The following is a 23,103-nucleotide window of genomic DNA, read 5'->3' on the forward strand; positions in this document are numbered from 1 at the left end:
CCTGGAGTTGTGAGGCGGCAACACTACCCACTCCACTGCTGCTGAACTGGTCTATAACACTTAAGGCAAATATATCATTACTTGTCAATAAAGTTTCCATATATGACTGCATGTCTGTTTCTCAGTTTACTGCTTAAACTTATAACATATTATTACTGCCGTTTATCATGGTTCAGTTGAACAAGCTGCATAATTCAGCACTTTTTCTTTTTTAGGTATTGCCTTAGTTATGGTTGTTACATAAGTAATCAAAGTCCACACACACTGAAATGACAGAGAAGCCTGTTACTGTATATTAAAATTAGCACTCAGACACAAGAACTATTCATGGCAGATCAAAATATTTTGAAACACACTACTCCCATTTGGCTAGCATAGCCACAGCTATGTTTTATGGATACATAAACATTATCTTTAGCAAGATATTTTACCATTTATTCACTGCTCAAACATTAAAACTTTAAAATCAATTAAAACCAACACACGCACACACACAGTTACAGACGTGTAACTATAGTCAGTCTAGGGGTTACCTGTAATTTTCAGAATAATCATGAAAATAGGCACAGATGAGATGTTGGTTTCCTGCTGTGAAGGCTGTTCTCTGTCTGAAAAGAATTCACTTCCATGTAATCCCTTCATCAAACACAGCTGGAAGGACAATTGCAAAAAGGTTCAAATGACTGTAAAGTTAAATCATGATTTTTCATATATGGAAGATTTTTCGCATATTATTCATACAGAAGAAAAAACCCTTTTAACACAAAATGTGGCAATACGTTTGTGGGCATTGCATTTGCAAGCAGTGTGCAAAGTGTAGTGAATTAGAGGTCAGCAATCCATCAGCTGACAAGTGTGAAGCGTAGTACTCCCATCATGTAGGAGTACACGATAGAACTGAAACCATGACTCTCCTTTTCTCCCCTTTACTGATCTTATGTCCCACCATCTTCAGGTACTGTTCCTCCTTCTGCACTTGACTTCAGTCCAAATCTCCAAGTACACTTTGGATGTAGCTTTTTTGTCTGCCTCCACAATAGACTCTCTCTTCATTAATCATTACGAAACTACAGACTTTGGGTAAATAATGCAAAGTGAAGTCTAGACTCAGACACCTTCACCTTGCTTGAATGGATGATTTCTCAACCTGGCCCCACTTGGAATTTTACAGGCAGTTGGGCTAAATGCTCTAAAGTATTGTCTGTGTGTGTGTGTGTGTGTGTGTGTGTGTCAAAAAAAAAAAAAAAAAAATGGAAGTGTCATCTACAGTGTGAGTTCATGTAGATGGACACCAGAGGGAATCTGTCCTGAGATTAAAGGGACATGCTGCTTTGTTCAGGTCTTCCCACAGTAATGTGTCTGACTTTGGCTAAAAATAGAAACTTTATTCAAAGAGCATTTTAATTAAAAAATAGAAACTGGCTTCTATTTGCAACTCAATATTATATGCATGAATACTTACGGATAAAATAAATACAGCTTACATACCGTATGTTTGTGCTGTACCAACATTACAGAAGCAAGCTGTGTAACCACATAGGTCACATTTATTTATATGCTGAGTTGAATATTAGCCAACTATTAGATTAAAAAATTACATTTAAAACATGTACATAAATACAGACCTTCCTTTCAGTATTTTTGTCTAGAGACATAGTCTAGGCTAGAATGGCTAAATGCTAGTGCAAGAGGGAAAGGTTGCTGAATTGACAGGAAACATGACTGATAGCTGCATAATGATGCCTTCCTGTCTTGTTTGGTTAGTTTTTGGTGGCCCACATCATTTTATTTTCTCCCATTTACACGACCTGATTTCCTACAATGACTGGTGTTTTTTTTCCCTTCTGATAATTTATTGACAGCTACTGGAATATGAGAAAAGCTAAATATTTCTAAAATTGTTCTGACTTACTGATGCCAACTTTAAGGAACGTGATCAGCAAGTGTTCGGAAAGCTGATTTAAATTTCAACTGAGTTTGTTTTCAAATAAAAAAAAATGTCATCCTGCTTAAACTCACTCTCTGATTGAAAAATGCTACTGCAAGCTACAATGTACTTGAAGAACATTGTGTAATGTTGGCTGTGCTGAATTTAAGGCCACACCACAAACTATGTGTTAATATATTGGCATACTAATAGGGTAGGGTGTTGTACAGCAGTTACCAAATACTAGATTACAGAGCAAAATCTCTCACTTTTAACAAATCTTTTTATGTCACAGAGAGTGTTAGCTAGCTATCTGTACTGTTTATACAGAATCAGAACACGTTAAAGAAGCCACGGAATGAGCTAGCTTGCTAACTAAAACAAAAGTTGTTCTTGAAAGGAAAAAGATTTGCTCTATAGTGATTTCTCAGTCTCAAGCAAAAGGCAACTTTAGGAAGTTTAAGCAAGTTTATTCACATCCCACTGTGTTGAATCAGATATGATTTCAAGTAGAAACAGGCGACTGCTTGAAATATGAATGGGGCAGCATATAATGCCCAGCATGGTGGCTATATTATACAGTATATGAACTACCCTTCAGTTTGAAAAGCCAATCGACTTCTTATTAGAGAGATTAGTGATAAAACCTGGCCTTTCAGATTCTATTTTTGGACAATTGTGCATGCACAGTAACCTGAGCAGTGTGCTTTTTGATTAGAGCCAAAGACCAGATGTTGCACCATTTATGTCAAATTTTAACAGCCACACACAAAAATCTGTGTTGGAAACATCACCTTGTTGATCTATTTCTACTCTTTCAAGTGGATAGGAAACGGGTGTGGAATTACTGAAAAATCTTGTTTTAAGGCCTAAGTTAATATCTGGCACATGCAAGATGTTTGTTGTTGTTTTTTCCCACAAATTCATATTACAGAAGGAACTTTAAGTCTTAAGATATTATGTTATGTATGAATGACTTTGTAACTGAAAAAAAGGACATTTTAATGTTTCAGCCTATTAGACAAAGGAATCCACACACACTCCTTTGAACTTGTCTCACACCTCCTCCCATAGATATGGGAAAGATACAGTAGATGGCACATTAGCCACTGTTGGTAACTATTTTCATATGTCAGTGCCCCCACCACATTAGCAACGGCAAGAATTGCCCATAAGCCGGTGCATGAGATGCAGCACTACCCTTATAAAAATGGGCTGTATTTCATTTTATGTTCAGCTGATTTTCACAACAGTTGCTTTTTTTTTTTTTTTTTTTTTTACAGATGTTATACATTTCTACATATCTCCGATGATATAAAGTCAAATATGTATGCATTGCAGATAACTTGATTAAGTCTAACTGCTGGAAAATTGGGCAAAGCAGTGGTGTGTAGGCTAATGTACTAAATGGACAGAAAGACTGCAAATGCAAAAAAGATATGTGTTTAAATATTAAGGATCTTTATGGATTTGGGAATTCAATTGTTGTTGATTTCTACATTCTGACAACATAACTTCATCCTGCACCTGTAGTATAGCTATAACACAACTAATCTGCAGCCTTTTTTTTTATTTCTGAGAAGTACCTCATTTTCATAAATGGCATTAAATGCTAGTATTACATGACAGACTGCCTCTCTGTTGTTGAAATATGCAGAAAAGAGATGCACGGATTTCACAACAGACTTCACACAAGCATAAATTGGATTAATTTTTCAGATCTGCATTTGCTACAAGTTCTATAGGCACCAAGGTCTTTTCATTAGCAGTAAGAAACAGAAGAACATCCCGTCATAGGTCCTGTACCATTAACACTGGTGTGAAAAATTCAGCAAAGCTTGTTTTTTTAAACCAGTGGTAAGCTTTTTTGATGAAAATTATGAATCATCTATTAATAAATAAATAAATAAATAAATAAACATAACATCAAACCCAAGAGATATCTGAAAATCTATAGTTGTCACACCAAGGCTTTTTCATTGATTATATGGCATGTGTCTAATACTAATCTTTAAATCACACCCTTTATCTCACTATAAATATAGAATTGGTTCTGAATTCCCATCATTTGTAAACTCTCTGTCTGACTGATTGAGGCCTGAGTCTTTGGAAATCCATTTCTAACTCTTCCCAGTCTTATAAGATTCCACGGCTTATGTTCAGAAGTCAATGAACTCTGTTTTGTGCTGTTGTAGCTTTTGTGGATTGTATTATATATAAAAGGTAAATTCACTATATGACCAGTTGTATGTAGACACTCCTCCTTATTACTGACTTCAGGTGCTTCAGCAACACCGATTGCTAACAAGTGCATAAAATCAAGCACACAGCCATGCAATCTCAATAGACAAACATTGGCAGTAGATGGATTGGTTGATGCAGCTCCATATTAATTCCCATGGTTTTGGAATAGGATGTCCTACAAGCTCATGTAGGTGTGATGGTTAGGTGTCCACATACTTTTGGCCATATAGTGTATTTGAATGGTTTATAGTTTTATTGATACTTTATACTATTTTAGGTAAAATAATACTGTTTTTCACTTCCAAAGGTCTAAAGCAGACTAGATAGAGACTCTTTCAGGTAATCTCAAATGACATTTATTTTATGGCTTCTAGCATTCAAACTGCCTTGTGCACATTTTTTTTTTATTACAGCAAAGCATATGATGCACATTGTTATTTAGTTCATAAAGATGGGATTTTGTACTTTCTTCTGAACATTGATGTAGAGTCCGTGTGCAGGCGTGACTGTGTTTTTTTGTTTTTTTTTTCTCACTCCATACTCATATTCTCATTTCAGTGCAGTTTGCACTCTCAAATCTCTACCACTTGCCACTCATCTTCCTGTGGCCTTTATGTATTCTGGGAGATGATTAGGGTTAGCTTAGAGAGATTTTATTCTTATATCTTTTAACCTGCTTATTGATCGAGCCACACAGGGCCACAATGCAGCAGCAGTGTTTTGTCTTCATTCCAGCTTTTGCCAATACCCAGATGTAGATATATGATGATGGTGGTATTGAATGTGGCTTTAAAACAATTACAGCATAATCTCCTCAATGTGTTCGAATGGATTTTTATCGTGATCATTATCCTCCTGTCCACACACCTTGTACAGCTCTGTACTCACTCAGACTTGTATCTACTGAGTGGATCTCATATAAATGCAGATTGTAACTGAGGTTAATCAAACTAAGGTCCACTCTTATATTGCCCTTTGCTGTTGTCATTATTTTTCCACAATTGTATTGCTGCTCAGTGCACTTGAAGATACAATTTAAACAAAATAAAGCTATTATGTAGATGCCCATTAAAATGAAGGCTTTAAAATAATCTGATGGGTTGTAGAACTGAACTGAGGATCAATTAAGTGGTTCAAATCCAATTCCCACTGATTACATGTCAAGCACCTCTGTAATTATGTCACATCACATGCAGATATAAGATCATTTGATATATGAGTGACATGGTGGTGCAGAGTAGTGTTGCCACGTTACAGCTATATTATGTGTCCCATAAGTCCAGCATCATATGGTTAATGTACTGTATATGTAATATATTCTCCATTATGTATCTGAGCAAGGAAGAATGAATCCAAATAATTCTGCTTACAGGAATTTGTGTGAAAAATGGTTGACTTATTGAGCAAGTTCTAAAATAAAACCTTCTGTTTAGCATTTTTATGTGTATCTGAAACTTTTATCTGTGATAATTATGAAAAACTTTAATGAAGCAGAACATCCCTTTCTAACATGAGACTATCTGAACTGACATTCTCCCTCCGAAAGTCCTACCTCACACCCCGAGGTATTTTCACAAGCTGTAACTTGGCAGAACATCGTGCAGACCCAGGGTAAGTGAGCTTTGTGTGTTTTGTGCTCATGCCCCATTTGCACAGTAGTCAGACAGAACTGTAAAACTTTTTTGCAAAACAAATAATGTCACACCTTTCCAGCTCATCACCTCATATTCTGCTCAGCTTTGGCTTTGCTTCACTCATGGACACAGGACATATGCTCAACTCAGAGCACAGACAGAAAGAGAGAGCAATCACATAAAAATATGTCGAACAACAGGGCTCAGGTGTGCTATGTTAGTCATTACCCCTCTAGCTTGTCCCCAAACACCTTTCTCCCAGTGCAAACCCATGCTAAACGCCCCACCTGCTACACACACATTTTCAAGATATCCTGCCAGAGGAAAAACATTCTTTCTCCAGCAACTGAAATTTCAAGTAAAAGGCATTGCTGCGGCGGTCAAATGGTTCATAATTCATACTTACGTTAACCATATACCTAGGATAAACAGTCATTCTCTTCTCAACCTTCAAGAATTTAAAAAAATATCTTTTTTTTTCATCTAGCATTCTCAATACTTTCATATGAAAGCACGAGAACACAATCTTCCATTCAGTTGAGCTGCAGCCGATCTATGGCTGACAATTAGATCAGCTTTAATAAGTTTAATAAGCTTTAAAATTCCATTCTTATTAGTACTCCCTCATATTCAGTTCTCAAATAGCCCATCTAACCAGCGACGCATATCAGACTTATCAGAGAGACAAAGCTGGAGTTGGCAATAAAAAAAGATATTAAGGAATATAACTGTATGTAGGAGGTGAGAAAAAGCATGAGGAAAAAACATGTATAGACATGTAAATTGCAACTGATGTTATTTTTGGATACAGAAACATTCGGATTGGCTGTTGGTATGCATCCAGTGTGTGTACAGTTTGTGTGTGTGTTGTTGTTATAAACCATGTTCGCTCTGAGTAAAAGATTACAACAACCCTCAGGTAAAACACATATAAAATGCTTATTCTTTTTCTGGAGTCTTGGCCTTCTTTCTTGCTTTCATTTGTTTATTCTGTCTTTCTTTTACACTTAGGAAATTAAGGAGCAAAAGTTTCAGTATTTTAAATAGAGCTGAATGACCATTAATGTGTGCTTCAAAACATGATAACAGTAACACCATGGCCTTTTAAATGTGATCTAGCCACAGAAGCGGAATGGGAACAAAAATAAACCCAGCAATTTAAAGTGCCCTTCTACATTTGTCCAAAATAGCACTATTGAAAGTACATCAACTAGGAACACCTGGACATTTGATCATTCATGCAATTATCCTATCAGCCAATCAAGTGGCAGCAGCAAAATGCATAAAATCATGCAGATACAGGTGTAAATCTTCAGCTAAAGTTCACATTAAACATAAGAATAGAGAAAGAATATGATCTCTGTGACTTTGACCGTGGCATCGTTGTTGGTACCAGAGAGGCTGGTTGGAGTATTTCTGAAACTGCTGATCTCCTGGGATTTTCATACACAACAGTCTAAAGAGTTTACACAATGGTGTGAAAAACACAAAACACCCAGTGACTGTCAGTTATGCAGGCAGAAATGTCTTGTCGATGAGAGAGATCAGAGGAGAATCACCTGACTGGTTTGAGATGACAGGAAGGCTACGATAACTCAAATGACCACTCTTGACAACCATGGTGAGCAGAAAAGCATTTCAGAATGCACAGTACATTGAAGCTTGAGGTGAATGGGCTATAACAAATGACCAGGTGATATTTTTCCAACCTTCATACGTTGAGTTTCTGTGAGCCTATGCTCACTGTAGCCTCAGATTCATGTTCTTGGCTGACAGGAGTGCACCTAGATGTGGTCTTTTGCCACAAGGGTCGACACAAGGGTTGTGCAATCTGAGATCTTTTTCTACTCACCACAGTTGTATATTGCCATGTACTGTAAATAAGAAAAATCTTGTCATAAACAACAAAGTATTAAGTGAAAATATAAAGTATTTATGATATGACATTCTATAACATACTATTCAGATGGGATAAGATTTCCAGACATATATCTGTAATGTTGCCTGAGGATGTTTGTCATGATTATGATTGATTCACATGGGATAAGCGATCACTGCATAAATCACAGAGATAGGAAGGTCTACACAATGTACACATGCTCATCACACTAAAAATTTCCTGTGTATTACATACACCTCTTGTAGTTGCATGTTACTGTGCAATTTGAACTTGATCAATAGAAGGTCACATGACCATATCATTTATGTAGGATTTACCTGGGCTAGGAGCTCTGTAACATACCTAAAACAGCCCAGAAGTGTTGCTTCTCTGAGAAGTCCTATTACATGCTTATATTTTATTATTATGCATTTTGTTTCTGTATCAGCAGGAGATGGTTGAAAATAGTGCTTCCTGAGGTGTCTTTATACTGAAGAAAAAGCACAAAACCTCTTTTCCCACAGAATATGACAGAAACTGTCTGTAGTGTGTGAATGAGTGTGTGTGCAGTTGTGCCCTGTGATGTCCAGGATGTCCCCTGCCTTGTGCCCCAAGTCTCCTGGTATAGGCTCTAGGTATCTTGCACCAAGACATTAACAGCAGATCCTTTAAGTCCTGTAAGATGTGAGGTGGGGTCTCCATGGATCAGACTTGTTTGTCCAGCACATCCCACAGATGCTCAATCTAATTGAGATCTGGGGAATTTTGAGGCCAAGTCAACACCTTGAACTCTTTGTCATGTTCCTCGAACCATTTATGAACAATTTTTGCAGAGTGGCAGGGTGCATTATGATGCTGAATGAAGCCACTGCCATTAGGGAATACCATGAAGGGGTGTACTTGGTCTGCAACAATGTTTAGGTAGGTGGTATGTATCAAAGTAACATCCACATGAATGCCAGGACCCAAGGTTTCCCAGCAGAACATTGCCCAGAGCATCACACTGCCTCCGCCAGCTTGCCTTCTTCCCACAGTGCATCCTGGTGCCATTTCTTCCCCAAGCAAACAACGCATACGCACCCGGCCATCCACATGATGTAAAAGAAAACATGATTCATCAGACCAGGCCACTTTCTTCCACTGCTCCATAGTCCAGTTCTGATTCTCAAGTGCCAATGGAAACTGTGCTACAGTAGCTCTTCTGTGAGATCGGATCAGACGGGCTAGACTTCGCTACCCACATGCATCAATGAAACTTGGGAAACAAATGATTCAGAAGGGACTAAAATTCTGCAAAGAATTTCATTACCACACCTCTTCATGTTAAACTAGTCCAATCTGAATATGCTTTACACAACTCTACTGTTTTAAGTATCACCTGCTTCCACATAAAATCAGTCAAACAATATACTAAAGGTGAATCAAATCTATTCCATTCATTTTTATATATTTCAATAATTTCTTTAACGAAGCTTTCATTAGATTTCAGCTATAAGCTCCCTTTCCAAAATTTACCTACACTAACAAAAATTCAGAAGAATCCACCAAACTGGTGCTTGGGACACCAATACAGAGTGCATGTACTGTTTGTATAATGTGTGCCACAGAGTGAGGTAATGGAGGTGAAGTGTTACAAAGAAGTAGCACAGCCTGCTAATATTGAGCTTGGTTGTTAACTGTAGTTTCAAAGGACCATTGTTGCAGGATTAATTAACTAGTCACCTCCTGCTAGCCAAAATTTCACTTTATGTAGCTTAGTGAAATTTCTGATAGACAAAACAATGAAAGCTGTTCTGTCTCTGTAGCGACAAATACAAACTTGTAAATAAAGTCTGATATAAAAGAATGCTTCATTCCTTAGCCTTATATAATTATCTAGGCTATGCTGATTTCTCACCACCGCTCTCCACGCCGCTGTCACAATCACTAGCAGCTGATTTAGAACTGAAAAAGTTGTTTATATTTAAACACTTTGCTGCATCTGTCTTTTCTTCTCTTTTCTCTGTACAGCCTTTCTGCTTTCTCTCCATCTTTGTCTAATCTACGCTGCGTCCACAAACACAAAAATTTATAATTGAAACTTTGAGGACGGGTCCAATCACAAATGTGTGTGTGTGTGTGTGTGTGTGTTACTTTTTGGACAGCAGGCCAACATATGAGAAATAAGGGAATAGGATAAAATAAATAGACGGCCCATGAAGAAATGGAAAATGGAGCAGCCCAAAAGGTCAGCCACAACATACCTGACTCAGTAAAGAGTATCAAAAGCTGAGAATCAGGGAATTTGCAAGTATATATATATATATATATGTTTATAGAGAAATAAACATACTGTGTTCTTTTTTTGGTTACCTTTGCAAAGTAACTTACAAACATTACAAACTATATATATATGTATATACAGTATGTATGTATGTGTGTATATATATTTAATGAACAAGCTTGCTATATATATATATAGTTTAGCAAGCTTGTTCATTAAAACTGCACCTGTTATAACTATGGCACTGATCATTATGCTTCTAATATTCAGATTTTCTGTCAGATTTTTAGATTAACATCTTAAAATGTCAGGACACTTTGACAATTCCAGATTGTATTCCTTTCTCTTAACTACCCAACTTTTCTATTAGTTCCACTGCAGTTACAGAATATAATAAAACAGTGAATAACTGAAAAATACACGTCTTTATAGACGTAAGACATCCTACAGACATAAGACACTATCAGTATACCAGTTTCCCTTATCTTTAAAGGATAATTGAACAAGAACTCAACACATTCTGAGCACAGACTGAGGTTAGGTCAGGGAAAACACCTGACGATTTACCCGCAGTCATGCAGTTGTTATATATCTGTAGTTTCCAGTCTAAATGTTAAACTTATACAATTATGCACTGATATTTTGTCACATAGGTGTGTATTGGATGTGTGTTTAGTTTGTGCTGGAACAATGCAATTTTAGTACAGTATTAAAATTGCGAAAAAAGGTACAGTAGAGACACTTATCTGTTTCCTAATGTACAAACAGTGTAAATCTATACAGCAGACTATTCACCTGAATGAGATAAATTAATAATAAAAAAAAGATAAAGTTAAACAATAGTCTTGAGATACTTTAAATAAAAGATACAACAGATGTACCCTTGAGGTTTCCTTCCCACTGGCAAGCCTTTGTTCCCTGAAAAAAATACCATTTATTTCCTTTTTTTTTTCTTGAAAATGCACTTCATTTCATTTGTCTTGCTCTCTATATACCAACTAATTTTCAAGAAATAATAATCCATAATAGCAGACTAATAAGCCCCACAGCGTACAGTACATAAATTTTGTATGCAGTCATTAATGCAGATATGTAAATACAGTGTGTACAGATATGTAAATATGGACTGTTACGGGTCACGCTGATTATGCTTCTGCAGGACTTCAAATAGTGATTCAGTTTTAGGAGGATGGCTGTGGCGGGTCTGGGTTATAGAGATACAGGGCTTCTCCTACTTTAACAGACTCATTTTCATTTACTCAAAGGAGGTGTTAGGAATAAATGATGTCTTCGAGTTGTGACTAATTCACAGGCATACTTCTATGCCCTTGGTTTATGCAGATCGTTACTGGTGGGAAGGCTGCAGTCGGTGACTTTGACAGCGCGATGTGGCTTGGTCTTGGAGTGGGTGGCTGCAGAGCTAAACCAGACAGATGGAGGATGTGATGATGCTTTCAGTGTTGACGCACTAGGGGCTGCGTTAAAACCATTTTTTCCCCAGTTGGCAGAGAAAGTTCCCTTCTGCCACATTTATTCGTTGAATAAGGCATGCCCCAAGGCTGTCATGAAAAGATGACATGCCATAAAATTTTCTTTTGTGATAGGCAGAATTGTTTTTTTAATGGTGTTTTACAGAAGTTCCGTGAAAGGTTGATGTCAGGCTTTGTCTATTTTTTACCTGGAATCTTGAGCAGTGTATCTGCTTAAATTCTGACTTAACTACAATAATCCACACAAAGGGAAGCTGTATATACAGTAATATGACAATAGAAAATAGACATCCAAGCCCACATTTCCCTTTGTAAGGCAATGCATGAAGTTCTATGTTCAAAAATAGACCAGACTTTTAAATAATAGACAGCGCAACAACAACTATCATGTCAGTTTCAGTACTGCATGCAGACTTTTCTACTATAGCGGTCCTATGGTGATCCCTTTTTATTGATATAGGGGGTACAAGGTGACTTTTATGGGCTTGCATACCTATATACCTACAATGTGCACCTATATGGTAGACGTACTTGATAAATGTGAAAATAGGTATAGGTGTACCGAAACACATACCAAGAAACACACCAACACACCCACCAAGATGAATATCTAAGGTCATAACTGCATAGAACATGAAAATAGTCAATATCTGTTAAATATGCATGCTCCATACTAGTGAGCTTTTGACTTCAAATCCCAGAACTGCCAAAGAAGCACTGTAAGGCCCCTTGATAAAAACCTTACCCTTTAACTAGCGAGGTATACTGTACGTTTAGATTGGATTCTGCCTCACTGCTGAATTCTCAATATATGCCAAATGAATGCATGAAGACGTGAGTGTTAACAAAACTGGCTAAAGGTCCATCTCAGCAATCCTTTGGGTCAACACTATTAACATAAATTTCTATATACATACTGCTTTAAAGCCCATAAGCTGGAAATCTATGCAAAGATGCTTAATTTGCATGCTATGAATATTTCAGTGATTCATTTATGGCTGTTTGGCAATGTAGTGAATAAATCATGGCAGTTAATGGTTAGTGATGCATGTGACACCAGCTCTTCAGGTTTACATAAGCTTCTGCTCTCAGACTGTATAATATGTGTAAAGCTGCATCTCAGTCATGTGACAGTGCTATATGGCAGAGAGAAGTAGATTGAGCATAAGAGAACTGCACCAAAGTCTGAGATATAGACTCTCTACACCAAACACTGACAATGTCCAAATATTTTGGTATGAACACTGCATGAAAAAAATATTTGACCATGCTGGTTTTACTGAATGAAGTTGTTTGGTTAATGTGGCTTAGAGTAACATATCTCTTTACTCTGATTGCATGCAAAGGGGGAATCACAGTATTTTTTACATAAATATATGTCAGACTTGGAAAATCTGTCAGATGTTACTTCAGCTGATTTCTAGAAGACAGCCAAAAATGACAAAAAAAAAAATCAGGTTTTCACCTATAATATACTTTGACATCTCTAGTTGAAAGAAAACAGAAATATATTTACCATAATGACATGGAGATCTTTTTAGACTACTCTGTAATCTGTCTAAAACCTTGCTAAGTGTGATTTCTCACACAGTAAATGTCAGACTTAAAGTTAAAGTGCTAAAGTTGTTGGATAGTTGTGCAATAGTGAAATAGACATCAATTCAGTTTGTAATCAGGTACAGACTCACAAAATGTCTGTAATGCTCTTCATCAAAACACAGATTACAGCAGACAAAGATGTTTAAATGACCAAATAAAAAGACAAGAAATGTAGGCACCAGAACAGCTGTTTGAATGAATCAGTGATTATTTCCTTAGGAGTGTAGAGGACAGATATCAGTGGAGTGAATAGGCAATGATGAGGCTCGTGTTTAATGCCACAAGTGACTTTTTGACTTCTCTGGTGAAGAGACTGAGGCTGATGTTGATGATGCTGGTTAAGTGAGAACTCTTTCCCATTGTAAACGTGTAATTCTTTCAAATTTGGCAGTAATGTTGTTTTGCCATAAGTAGTTAGGTAATATATAAATATATTTATATAAGATAATATAAAATAAGATTCTGACTGAGATCACGAGATAATAGAAGTAGTTAGGATTCAAAATCATTTATGGTGTAAGTATTTTTTCTAATAATCTATAAATGTTTGCTTTTTATTTGAAATACAGGATATTATTATTAAACATAAAATGACTCCTGGATGATTTGGACTTCAGAAAAGTCAGTATTCTAAAAATAAAGGCTGCTTCAAAGATCAACTTAGTTTACATATTATTGTTTTTCATTTGTATATCGTATTGATTACCTATCAAATTAAATGGAAATATTTTGAAAAAGTATTTTACAAATTTGTTTTAAAAATATTAAAATAAAATATTTAATATTCAAGATTCTGCACTATTTCTAGGTCCCTGTTTAAATGTATGCAAATGTGTGACACTGAACATGTTAACTGCTTTGTATATTTGTTCCTCATGCCTAGTCTCTTCTATTGAAGCATGTGTTCAGATGATACTCTGATGGATTTCATCTCAAATGGATCATACGATTTTGCACAAACCCGTGGAGTCCATGCCAGCTCAAGTGCACACTGTCATTAAAGCAAAAAGGGGACATACCAAATATTATGAAACTCTGAAGTTCATATAAATATTGCTTTCAGTTAAGCTTTCTGTATATTTCTATTCTCTGCAATATAGAGAAGCATTTATGTTGTTTTAATGGTTTTCCATGCCACATGTTTAACACCAGATATATCACTCACAGTATACTCACAGAATTTTTCAGATTATTGCCAACTAATGTGGTGCTTCACTGTGTAAATGCAGTGCATGTCTGTTTATATATGTTGGGGATATGAGGGGATCCCTCTCAGATCAGCCTAAGTATAAACTCTGAAGATTTCCCCAGTGATGGGGCTTGGGCCAAGGATAAAAAAAAACTTCAATAAATAATCCATGAGCTTGAGCATAATGAGAGGGCCTTCTTGTCTGAAACCTACAAGGCACACAATAACTGATATTATGGAAGGCTTATTGCTTTCCTTAAGGTTTTGTATGTAAAAAATGGAATCCTTCCCTGAACTCACAGTCAAAGTACAAAAAGCGAAGATGCATAGGGTGCAAAGTTAACACATGTGCACACTTTTACCCTTACTCCTCAGACTATGCTTGTTCATCCATTACTCTGACATAAAAACAAGCTTCAGTGTGACTGACACAGCCTGACACAGTCTTCATGATGACAAACTCACTGGAGTCTGGCAGGGTCTGGCAGAGATTAGCTTTTTTTCTATATAGAACAGCTTTAATATGATAAGCCTCCTACAACCATCCTAGGACTAGAGAAATCCTGTCAGCACACAGCATGCAGGAAGCTGCCCATTTCCAAAAGGACAAGGCATGCAGGAGCTGCGAGAGGGCTGAGCTACAGCGTGACATCCAGCTGAAGCCCTGAAAACCAAGCCCAAAGCTAGGCAAAGTCTCAGCTGGGGTGAAAGAACCCCTAGGGCTTTTTGAGAAGCCCTAGGCTGGGAGAAGCTTCTCACGGCAGCAGGATACTAGAGGATGCAGGGCATTGATGAGGGTGGGGTGTATGGGAAGGCTGGGATACAGCAATGTTTTGCATTATTTTCACCGGACTCAGCGTTGTAGCTTCAGGGTTCCAGCATTCATCTGATATTAGCTGTGTTTAAGTGATGAATCTATCTAGCAGGTTAAACCACTTTGCTTTGGGAGATATGAGACACCCCAATTTTACCTACAATTTTTTTTTTTTTTGGAAATGGAAAGTTTAGTCTTAATCTATTTATGATGTCAGTATTAGTTTGTGTATGACTCTAGCTACCTGAAAAACCAACACAGACAAAACTCTTCTGAGGGACAGATGTGCCTGTTGGTCGTACTTTCTTAATAAAAGATGGTATAATTGGCTGCCCAGCCAAAACTGAAACTGTTTTGCAGCTTAATATATTACTTAGCAAATTACTCCACACTCCACACTCCACATCACAGGAACCACAGAATATCAGGAACACTGGCCTTGATGGACCCAAGATGGACACCATGTATATGCTCGTTTACTCCTAGAGTCAATTTAGCATAGCCAGTCCACCTCCTGGCATGTTTTGGAAGTTGAGAAGAAACCAGAAGAACGCCCCCCCCCCCCCTTCCCCCCTTCCCCCCTTCCCCAGACACACACACACACACACACACACACAGAGGCAGAAGAAGCAGAACTCAGACAGACAGTGAACCACACACTCTGGAGCTGTGGCATGGCAACACTACCATGTTGCTGCCCATTTAAACAAACAAAAAAGGCAAATAAGTAAAGAAATATATGAATAATTGAATAAATAAATAAATAAATAAATAAATAAATAAATGTTAGACTAATACTAAATGTTATGTGGTTTTGGATTTCGCTTGTCTCACTTCCTTCCTCTGCCTCCAGCTCTCTTTCTCTCTCTCTCTCTCTCTCTCTCCCCACAGTGTGACCTGCTCATTGCTGCATCTCCACTAGGGGGCGCAGTTGCAGGATAAACACTTCAGTGACGAACCCCCAGGTTTCAAAGCCCGAATGTGTTTAGTGCGGACAGACGGACGGGCAGAGGGACATCAGGACAGAGCCACGAGCAGGAATTCCAGTCCCTCAGCACAGAGGACACGAGACAGAGCCGAGCACATCTCCCCGGAGCCTGTCCTCACCCCCAGGGACACTTTAGTCTCCAGCAAACAGGACATCAAGACTTTCGGATTTATTACACACCTTTCTTGGTGACACAAAGAGAATTCCTCAAGGACACATTTTGTGAGAGTGGCAGACATTTGAACTGGCTCGGAGTTGCGCACGGCTCCGAATTTCCGGATTCTTCCTTTAATTACGGGTTGTTTCGGGTTTTCCCTGAAATCCGCGGACGACAAAGTGAACAGCTATAGCCTGTTGAAAAAAAAAAAAAGGAAAACTGGACATAATTTTGCCAAGTTGGCGGAATGGTAGAGGACTTTTGGGAAAGGTTTTTGAACGAATGCGTCTGGAGAGTGGAGATGCCAACTTTACAGAGGTAAATCCCCTGCTTCCCTTCCCGATATTCCTATAGACATGTGTGTGTGTGTGTGTGTGTGTGTGCGTGCGTGCGTTTAGAGAACTTCACACTCATAGTCTGATGCGTTTATCCCAAACATGGTTATATTCCAAAAGTGTGTGAAACAACTGAAAACCTCATTGGAAACTGAGAATATACATTTGTAGGGAATATTAATATGGTGAACCTAAGAGCTTCAGGGCAGCACATTTTACTAAGACCTTTATATACATTTACATCTTAAAAGGAAAGAAGGGTCCATATTTACTTCTTTATTGTTATTATATGCTAAACTATGTATTTAGTTTCAAACCAAATCTTTTTACTGCCTATTGATTAAGCAGGTTGATTAGTTCATACAAGATACCGGGCTATAAATCCATTACATTTAATAAATCAAATATCTCCCCTGCCCAAAAATGAACATTTCAGATAAATAGAAATTGATTAGAAATTCATCTGAGAATGGTGCCATCTGTTTTCTTTTCATTTCCCGTTGTGAGGCGCCGCACTTGCTTCCAGTCAGATCTCCCTCTGGATTATCACCCTGTAGCCTCCTTTTAAAAGTGTGAAGGCTGTCCCTTCCGGCTCGCTGTAGCCTCTCTCTCTCTGTCTCATTTTTTCCTCCAGGGACAGGATGGGACTACGCACAGAACTTAAGAGACATTTGGACTGGTGTGAGTGCTTGATCACTTCAGTGGATCATAAACGCGCACTTTGCTATCGCAGTTTTTGCGCATGTTGGTTGTTGTGCGTAACTGCAGAGTTTGTGTTAAAAAAAGCTGTGTGTATACAAGTAAGCTATTTCTGTACACTGTGTGTGTGTGTGTGTGTGTGTGCGTGCGTGTGTGTGTGTGTGTGTGCGTATGGTCTCCCAGCTGATTCCATTATATTTGTCTTTAAGGGAAACGCCATGCTAAACTCACCTAGGTGACACTAAATTGTGTGTGTGTGTGTGTGTGTGTGTGTGTGTGTCCGCTGTAAATCCGTTAAATCTCCTGTCTGCTGCTGAAATGAAGCGTTCAGTGAAAGAACGCGCACGCATTTCGTGCGTCTCTGCGGACACTTGGCTAATCCAGAAGGATGAATATTATTAAAAATAAATCTCTCCTTCTGGCTTTATCCTTAAACATTGCCAGGACCTGTTATAGATGAGCACATGTTGCATTCATGATTTCGGATACAGAGCACACGTAAGTGTATGGCAGTGGGGATGAGAGTGTGTGAGCGCAGGCAGCAGATTTTGCCGGAGCGCACGGACTCGTGGATGTAGTGTCGGGTTTGGACGATAGGGGGCGAATGTATGAGCACACTGTTCTCATATTACCCAAAACAGGAGACAGTGCGCTCATTGCGCACGACCAAGAGTGTCTGTGGTACATGTGCCTAACCTCAGCCAAGCACACACCGCACACACCCCCACGCACACACACACACACACACACACACACACACCTATGCTCTGCACCAGGAGTCTTCAGTCCACACCTGAATGTAGTCTGAACACTCTCTGAAAAAAAAAAAACTAGTACCATTTTTTGTCAATGGAGTGTTACCCTCAAGGGTACATCTTTTCTACCTTTAATATGCATCTTTCACCTGGAAACAAAAATATAGTGTGTCTTTAAAAAAGACTGCTACATAAATGTAATTAGTAACAATAAGAGTAAAGATTTAAAGGTACACTTTGCACCTTCGTACGTAAAAGATACGTACTGAAGGTCATAAGCTGTACCCTTGACTGTACCACGTCAGCGATAAGATACTGACAAGGTACTGTTTTCTGAGAGTGAAGAGACAGCTTAATTGATTAAACAGCTGTAATGAGATGTGATCCTGCTGAGCTGGAATGAAAACCTACTCTTAAGACTCCTGACCAAAAGGGTATAATGCCTGCTCTGAGTGGGAAAAATATTATATCATATAATACTTGAAGACATTTTCAATTATTTGTTTTGCTAACAAAGCACCAACCAAACAACAAGAAACAGGCAGGAAAATTCACTGTAATATACAAAATAAGTACTGAGGATACACACAATATCTCAAAAAGGGCAGCGTGATATTATTTAAAACAAAATCCATATTGTTTCATCGTCCTGATCTACCATAATGCATGACACATTAAGCATTAGTGGAATTAAAAATATAGCAGAAAAATGATAAAATATTTTTGTATTGTGATTGTGGTATCAGTAATAATAGTGATAAAAATCAGAACAACAACAAATAATAATAATAATAATACATATTATTATTATTATTATTATTATTATTATTATTATATAATTAATTAATATTACTGTTAGTAATATGTTCTTATTATAGGTATGTTAGATTAAATAATATTACTAGTTCTATACACTATATTAATGTTACTTTCAATTTAAAAAATCATAAGATTGGTTGCAGCTTCGTTGCTTCAGTTAAAACATGCTTTTTGGTGGTCACTGGGTTATATCCAGCTACAAAGATGAACAGGACAAAGCTCTTACCCTATGGTTACAGATGTTTGGCAAGCTTGGTTTTATTTTTTAATCTAAAATGGAAGGAAAGAGGGATACATTAAGAGTAAAAATAGCCTTTGCAAGAGCAGCCTGACAGCACAGTTTTAATCACAGAAGGGGATGAGATGGGGCACGCCGGCACAGTTGGCTTCTGGAGGGCAGCCATGCGTACCTTTCAGCCTAGATGTCTCCCTTTGTTTTTGTGCCTGCTCCCTCCTCAGACCTTGTTTTTTCTTTCTTTCTTTCTTTCTTTCTTTCTCTCTCTCTCTCTCTTTTGGCAGGACCATACAGAGAGAAAAGGCTAACTTCATGTAAATATATAAAGCATGCCTGGGAAATCCATTCCTCATTCTTCATTCCCCTCATCAGCATGTGTGCCACAGGCACTCAGGCTTTAAACTTAGCTCTTGACACAAAGGTGTTTTCCCTTTTTTTATACCAGTCTCTGGAATTAATATCAGCTCATTTCACACCAGGCTTGGAGAGTCACAGCTGACAGTGTAAAATCAGGATAACTGGAACTAGAATATATTTTGATACTTTTAGTATGCACAGATATACTATGTGGTAAGTATGGTATTTACTATGTAAGGAATAAGACACAACAGGGTGTGCTGTTATAGGAAATTATTCGGTGACGTTGTGGTGTAATGCAGTTACCACCCCGAAGTTGGTAGATCATGTGTTTTATTGCTCTTATACCGCAGTAATTTGCCAGTAAGATTGCAATTTTTACCTTATTAAAAAAATTACACCATATGTTTATAATTTGTACAAAAAATATATAAACTTTATTTTTTGTATTAAAGATATATAGTTTATTACTGTTTATAGTTATATTTTATACATTATATTTATTGTATAAAGTGTAACTATATGCAATAAGTATATTATACACATACTATATGCAATAACTATATGCAATAAGTATATTATACATATATACTAATTATATCACTTATATATTACAGCAGCTGTAAACAGTATTCTTGAAGTTAATAAGACAAAAAAAATGCAGCATGTCATGTTACTGAGAAAGCAGAAAGCACAAAGTTCTCCATCATGAACACTCTCCCATGGCAGGAAACTAATTGACTATTATACCCGAGACTCCTTCCATAAATAATAAATAAACTCTTCTTCTCTTTGCAGAAATCTTCACCATGTCAACAGTTATAAGGTTACTTTGGTTAATTATAACACAGTTTATTAATCTGTTTATTATTAGTCTCGTATTATGTGGAACATCTGCCATACAAGTACCTTTGAACGAGTTGCTGCTATAGAAACGATAACAGAGTAGAACCTGCGCATTGATATATACCTGTGATGTGAAATACAGCCCACACTACTGTCCGAGCCGTGTTGTTGTTGAACAGTAATCTACAGCTTCTGACCAATCAGATTTGAGAATTCAACATTGTTGTGATATAAATGTGCATATTGCACATTATGTACAGAGTAGAGAGACCTTAGCATACTGAAAGTGTAAGTGTAATTACACTTGACTCTGAATAATAGGTGCTATGCCTGTGAGCTAATATGGCAACAATTAAGTGCATTAAATCTGCTAATTCTAAGGCTGACAACATTGCTGCCCTGTACAATGAAAGGACACTGAGAATTTCTTCTCATTATACCAATTGAGCTCAGACACTCTGATGAAGCACTGTGACCATTTTGATGAACATTTCCAGGGCTGGAATAGAGACTGTTTGGGAGCAGGAACCAGGCTCAGTGAATTGTGGGTTAAAAACCCCACAGAAAGAGTTTAACAGCCTCTGGCCGTCCTCAGCCCAGCAATCAGGACTCAACTAGATTGCATTTGGTGGCTCGCTCCTTACATTGGGATCCTAATCAGGGTCTGTGTTTCTCTATAATGAAGCTTTGCTGGGGTGCTGGTGGACACAGAAGTGACCATGGACGTAGAATAAAGAAGGGAGGGAAGACATAAAACATTAGCTGTCCCTGTCCACATCCCACGCCTTGTTAAAGAAGATGGCGACTTTCCACTGTCACACAGAGAGACGCTGAGATGGATGCCACATTTCTGTGCAATCTGCTCAAGCTGTTATTGTGAACAGAACCAAAGTGAGGTAATCCATGATAAGGAACAGCACTGGAATTACTATTGAATGCAATTTTAAGTTAACATGTAAGTTCACTCATTCTACTACAGGATAGAGCGTATAGGATGTCCTACCACGGTGCTGTTACATTCTCTAATCTGATTGGTCAGAAGGTGCTGATTAAATCTTTCTAGCAGTAAACTGGCAATCTACTCAGCTGGCGAAATGGAAATTGACTTATCAGACATTTTCATTCAATATAAATAAATGAATTATCACCATAAGTCTGTGATAAGATTAGTCAGGACATTGTTGGGTTTCTGTGTGTAGAGTATCATGACTCTGTATTTGGAAATGGGGAGGGGTCTGAGCCCCCCCTGCTGGGCAAACAATTCACTCCTCTCCACAATAACACTGGTACAGAAATAAATGGATAGCACAACTAAAGCTTTTTTTGATAGTGAAACACTGTATACAACCACCTCAATAAAACAGGCAGAAATTCCCTTTTTGGCCTCTGATAAAAAAGATAACAGCGATGGCTGTAATTAAATGATTTTAATATGGATTTTTAAAAAATGTGTTGTTATTTGACAAAGAAAAATGTCTTTTGATATGATGAAGCTTTCTGCAAGTAGACCTTTTTTTTTTTACATTTATGGAAGGAGTCTCCAGTGTAAGTACTTTGGAAAGGTCAGTAAGATTTCTGCCATGGGAGAGTTTTCAGGATATAGGAATTTGCACTTCTCGGCATCTCAGTAACATGGCAAGTTCTGATTTTTCACCTTATTAACATCAATAATAAGAATCTGGTGAGGATAGGACTGTTTATAGCTGCTATCATGTAAGTGAACTAACTTGTCTAACAGACCTTGCATAACAGTATGTGCAACTATAAATGTTTATAAAATAAAAAAAAGCACAACATATCATTTATTAATAAATTACAAATATAATTGTTGGCAAATTGCTGTGGTATAAGAGGAATAAAACATCTTGAGATGTGCTTTTATGGGAAAATAATCACTCCACTCGGTCATGGGGTAATTATCCTGTAACAGCTCACCCTGTTGTGTCTTATTCCTTACTGAATCTTTTTGGCTTAGTTTTTGGGCATGACTGAGTGTCTATTAGCCCGTAAGAGCAGAGAGCACTAAAAATAAAGCTGTGAGCATCTTGTGAAGGAGAACACACCTCTAGCACACTGTTCTAATTAAGGAGTGTAACCTCACGAGAGGTAACAGGGTGGAATTCACATGTGCAGGCGTAAATTTTGTTGGAGAGACTTTCCACTTATCTTAGCTAATTACAGATGCTAAAATCAGAATGATGCACGTCAGTGGGGATGCCACATCCTTGCCTGCTTGCGTGTATATATGTTCTCACTCTTTCTCAGCCACAGGATGAGTGGAAGTGCTACTGATGGCAGATGAGATAAAAACACAGCAAAGCATCAGATGCAGCTCTTTTCGGGTCTTTGTTTCTCCGTGAGGCTGTCTGTTCAGCACATGCAGTCGATCAGCACTGATAACTCCCTGCTATTAATGAAATGAAAATGAGCTCTGGAGACATTTGTGCAAATCAAGTCCCAGCCCTTACTGTTGAGCAGATTCATATACGAGCTAAGACGGTTGCAATTGCATTGCGATTACAAAACATCTAACCACTGGGAAGTGAAAAATTTGTGTTCTATATGACCTCAACTCTAATGTGACAAAGGTTCTGTAATGTTTTTCATTTTTTAAGTTTATTTTCCTATGGTATAGCATATCAGCACATAAACACACACACACACTCACACATAAACCGTGTGTGACATACTGGAGACTGATGACGGTTATTGTTCTATTTCACATCCATTTACCGTTCAAAGGCCTCTGACCTTTTATTTACACCGAGTCCCTCTGAAAGCAGCAGAATGCCTCTCTGATATTTTGTACAGTATATTTAATTATTTCTCCATTATCTAGTGATTCATTCTGTATATGTTTACAAAATGCAACT

At 37.7% G+C, this 23,103-nt stretch overlaps 1 protein-coding gene across 9 annotated transcripts in view; it reads left to right on the forward strand.

Moving 5' to 3' along the window:
* The first annotated feature begins 16,005 nt into the window (after nt 1-16,005).
* Nucleotides 16,006-23,103, forward strand: part of adgrb1a (adhesion G protein-coupled receptor B1a) — an 84,372-nt gene continuing 77,274 nt past the window's right edge. For all 9 annotated transcript variants that reach the window (XM_026913804.3, XM_026913805.3, XM_026913808.3 and 6 more), the window contains exon 1: nt 16,006-16,502. The gene's annotated coding sequence lies outside the window, so the exon portion shown is untranslated. The remainder of the gene's footprint in view (nt 16,503-23,103) is intronic.

This window comes from Pangasianodon hypophthalmus, chromosome 1 (assembly GCF_027358585.1).
Source record: "Pangasianodon hypophthalmus isolate fPanHyp1 chromosome 1, fPanHyp1.pri, whole genome shotgun sequence".
NCBI classification, from domain to species: Eukaryota; Metazoa; Chordata; class Actinopteri; order Siluriformes; family Pangasiidae; genus Pangasianodon; species Pangasianodon hypophthalmus.